Source organism: Bos indicus, chromosome 9 (assembly GCF_029378745.1).
Source record: "Bos indicus isolate NIAB-ARS_2022 breed Sahiwal x Tharparkar chromosome 9, NIAB-ARS_B.indTharparkar_mat_pri_1.0, whole genome shotgun sequence".
NCBI lineage: Eukaryota > Metazoa > Chordata > Mammalia > Artiodactyla > Bovidae > Bos > Bos indicus.
Genome location: NC_091768.1, coordinates 71,135,740 through 71,140,233, shown reverse-complemented (window position 1 = coordinate 71,140,233; position 4,494 = coordinate 71,135,740). Strand labels below are relative to the sequence as shown.

Sequence of the window (4,494 nt, the reverse complement as noted above, 5' to 3'; positions counted from 1 at the left end):
TACCTGAGATTTCAGTTTTATTTTTATATCCTATCAGATCAGATCAGTCGCTCAGTCGTGTCCGACTCTTTGTGACCCCATGAATCGCAGCACGCCAGGCCTCCCTGTCCATCACCAACTCCCGGAGTTCACTCAGACTCATGTCCATCGAGTCAGTGATGCCATCCAGCCATCTCATCCTCTGTCGTCCCCTTCTCCTCCTGCCCCCAATCCCTCCCAGCATCAGAGTCTTTTCCAGTGAGTCAACTCTTCGCGTGAGGTGGCCAAAGTACTGGAGTTTCAGCTTTAACATCATTCCTTCCAAAGAAATCCCAGGGCTGATCTCCTTCAGAATGGACTGGTTGGATCTCCTTGCAGTCCAAGGGACTCTCAAGAGTCTTCTCCAACACCACAGTTCAAAAGCATCAATTCTTCGGTGCTCAGCCTTCTTCACAGTCCAACTCTCACATCCATACATGACCACAGGAAAAACCATAGCCTTGACTAGACGAACCCTTTCAAATACAAAAAAAAGGTCTTAATGACCCAGATAGCCACAATGGCATGGTCACTCACCTAGACCCAGACATCCTGGAGTGTAAACTTAAGTGGGCCTTAGGAAGCATTACCATGAACAAAGCTAGTGGAGGTGATGGGATTCCAGCTGAGCTATTTCAATTCCTAAAAGATGATGCTGTTAAAATGTTGCACCCAATATGCCAGCAAAGTTGGAAAACTCAGCAGTGGCTACAGATCTGCAAAAGGTCAGTGTGCATTCCAATCCTAAAGAAAGGCAATGACAAAGAATATTCAAATTAGCATACAATTGGACTCATTTCACATGCCAGTAAGGTAGTTTTCAAAATCCATCTAGCTTGGCTTCAACAGTACATGAACGTAGAACTTCCAGATGTACAAGCTGGATTTAGAAAGGCAAAGGATCCAGAGATCAAATTTTCAACATCCATTGGATCATAGAAAAAGCAAGGGAATTCCAGAAAACAAATCTACTTCTGCTTCATTGACTATGCTAAAGCCTTTGATTGTGTGTGTGTATTCATTTGCTTCAGTTGTGTGCGACTCTTTGCAACGCTATGAACTGTAACCCACCAGTCTCCTCTGTCTGTGGAATTCTCCAGGCAAGAATCCTGGAGTGGGTTTCCAAGACTGTGTGGATCACAAATTGTGGAAAATTCTTCAAGACATGGAAATACCAGACCACCATGCCGATCTCCTGAGAAACCTGTATGCGCTCCAAGAAACAACAGTTAAACCCAGACATGGAACAGCGGACTGGTCAAAATTGGGAAAGGAATACAAAAGGCTGTATATTGTCAGCCGGCTTATTTAACTTACATGCAGAGTACATCATGCAACATGCTGGGCTGTATGAATCACAAGCTGAAGTGAAGATTGCCAGGAAAAATACCAACCTCAGATATGTAGATGATACCACTCTAATGGCAGAAAGTGAAGAGGAACTAGACAGCCTCTTGATGAGGGTGAAAGATGAGAGTGAAAATCTGCTTAAAACTCAACATTCAGAAAACTAATATCATAGCATCTGGTACCATCACTTCATGACAAATAGAAGGATAAAAAGTGGAAACAATGACAGATTTTATTTTCTTGGGCTCCAAAATCATTGCGGATGGTGACTGCAGCCATGGAATTAAAAGACGCTTGCTCCTTGGAAGAAAAGCTAGACAGCACAAACCTAGATAGCATATTAGAAAGCAGACACATTACCTTGCCGACCAAAGTCTGTATAGTCAAAGCTATGGTTTTTCCAGTAGTTTTGATTTTTCATGTACATATGTGAGAGTTTGACCATAAAAAAAATGGATGAACTGATGCTTTTGAATTGTAGTGCTGAAGACTCTTAAGAGTCCCTTGGACATCAAGAAGATCAAACCAGTCAATCCTAAAGGAACTCAATCCTGAATATTCATTGGAAGGACTGATGCTGAAGCTGAAGCTCCAATACCCTGGCCACCCAATGCAAAGAACTAACTCATTGGAAAAGACCCTGGTGCTGGGAAGATTGAGGGCAACAGGAGAAAAGGGTGACCAAGAATGAGGTGGTTGGATGGCATCACCAACTCACTGGACCTGAGTTTGAGCTTGGCATACTGCAGTCCATGGGGTTGCAAAGAGTTAGACATAACTTAGCAACAAAACAACAACCCCTTCAAATGCAGGCTTCTACATCTGCCTATCTAAATAAACAAGTGACTTTGATTCAGGTGCTATGGATTCGTGTCATTTGTGGCAATCATCCTGACCTTACCCAAAGCATTGAATCCATCTGTCTTAGTTCAAGAGAATACCATCAACTGGGTAGTTTAAAACAACAGAAATTTCTTTCTCACAGTTCTGAAGGCTAAGTTCAAGAACAAGGTGCTGGCAGATTCCAGTCTGGCAGGACCCATTTGCTGGTTCACAGATAATGATCCCTGTGTCCTCATGTGGTAGAAGGGGTTAAGTGGCTCTCTGGGGTTTCCATTATAAAGGCAGGGATCACATTCATGAGAGCTTCACCCTCATTGCCTAATCACCTCTCAAGGGTTTCACCTCCTAATGCAATCACACTGGGGTTTAAATTTCAACATATGAATTTGTGAATCTGTTTGTGGGGGGAACACAAACATTTAGTCTATAGCACCAACGAAGAGACATTTCAGAAGTTCCTGTTGGTGAAGTCAATGAACTTCTGGCAGAGTTGGATTAGAACAAAATAAAGGATTTGCAAGTGAAATCATTAAAAATAGAGCTTGTAACTCTTTTTCTTTTGAGGACAGTGTGGGAGCATACTGATAGAAGCCAGATCAAAGAGACTTCTATAGCTTGTCATACCATGGTCCTAAACTTTTGAGAGCAAGAAAACAGAAGGGTAGTTTGAACCATGTGAAATCGCTGTTGCCAGAGGTCAAAAACAGGTGGCGATTAGCAACTTCCTATGCCCAACCCTTCCATCCATTCTAGGAGAACCAGGATGGAATCCTTACTCTTTAAGATTCTCTCTTGGTTTGAGTTGCTTGAACTGTCTGAACAGTTGAACACCCTTTCAAGTCCAGAGCTGGAGGAGCACCTCATTTGGGTGGGGTATAACTCCAAAACATAGTTAAAATTCAGGCTGGTTCTGCTCAAGTTCAGGCTGATTTGGCTCAAGCAGCATTTTCTTTCTCAGAGACTGAGTCAGAGAGGCATGCTGAAGACCAAAGCACAACCCCAGTGAGGACAAAACGTTGTCCTTTACCACTAAATACTTTTTTGGGGGTACAGTATTATCTTTTTTTATTTCCTTTTGGTATATAGTATCAAAAGAAAGCAATTTTAAAAGAAGGGTCTGGTTTTTCTGTTTTGTTTACTTATTTTTGATGCTATCCTTGCTACCTATGAGGAAATGCCATCAATGACTGTACATGATATTTACAAGTCTTTGTTAATGTTATTTCAACCTTGGAAACCAGGAAGTGCTGAGGCTTGAGTCAGAGCCAGGAGCTACTCCTTGCCTTTCTGGGCCTTGGTATTCTTATTGTGCTCTCACTGGCCCATGGATGTGCGTCTGCCAGGTCCAGCTGTGCATGCTCCAGGAGTTGGTGCCCAGGTGCTGTGTTCCTAATTTCATCCTCAGCACAGTGCCCCAAATGGACTAGATCTTCAATTGAAAAATAGTGGTTCTGTGGCCCTAACATAAATTGTCTCCCCTTTTTGTTAATTACTGTCATCCCATCATAATCTTGCAGAGGACTTTCACGTGTCTTTGACTCTCAGGACAACTTTGTGAAAATGATAGAGCATGTATGATTACCTGAACTTTTAGGTGAGAAATAGAGGTTCAGAGAAGTGGAATACAAAGCAGAAACTACATTTCTAGGGAATTCCCTGGTGATCAAGTGGTTAAGAATTGGTGCTTTCACTGCAGTGAGTCTGGGTTCAATCTCTGGTTGGGGAACTAAGATCTCACAAGCTGTGTTGTACTGTCAAAAATGAGAAAAAGAAGAAAAGAAAAGAAACTACATTTCTACTCTTCTTACTTATTAGAGCCAGAAAACCAGGCTCAGTTGAGTACTATTTTGAGACGATCAGATCCCAGTTAGAAACAAATATTTGAGCTCTTGTCTAGTTTTTATAGTGACTCTTCATACAAAACTTTGAATTGATTGGAACTTTTCACCCTTGTAATGAATTACATTAATCACAAACTGGTAAATTAGGGAATAGATCTTATTAGCAATAAATTATAATTGATCACTGTTCCCCATGGCCAGGTAACATTATTTTATAGCTGAGTTAAACTAAAGAAGTTAATTCAGCCTTACTTAAGCAATCAGGTTTATGAAGATGAAAATGTAAACTCTTAAAGTTCTCGGTCCTGAATTTAGTGAAGATTTAAAAGTGTATCACCTACTGTATGGCAAATGTTTGTAAAACTCATTCTCTTTTTCTTATATATTATAGATCTTTCCATATTTAAATTGCTGTTTCATTTACTAGTTTCTGACTCTTCCA

The 4,494-nt window shown here is 41.1% G+C and overlaps 1 long non-coding RNA gene across 1 annotated transcript; it reads right to left on the bottom strand.

Moving 5' to 3' along the window:
- On the bottom strand, positions 1-2,442 carry LOC139184839 (uncharacterized). The gene is made up of 2 exons (XR_011568350.1): positions 1,090-2,442; positions 1-762 (listed from the first exon to the last, which is right to left on the bottom strand). It is a non-coding gene; the product is annotated as an uncharacterized lncRNA (long non-coding RNA).
- Between the last annotated feature and the right edge of the window lie 2,052 nt (positions 2,443-4,494).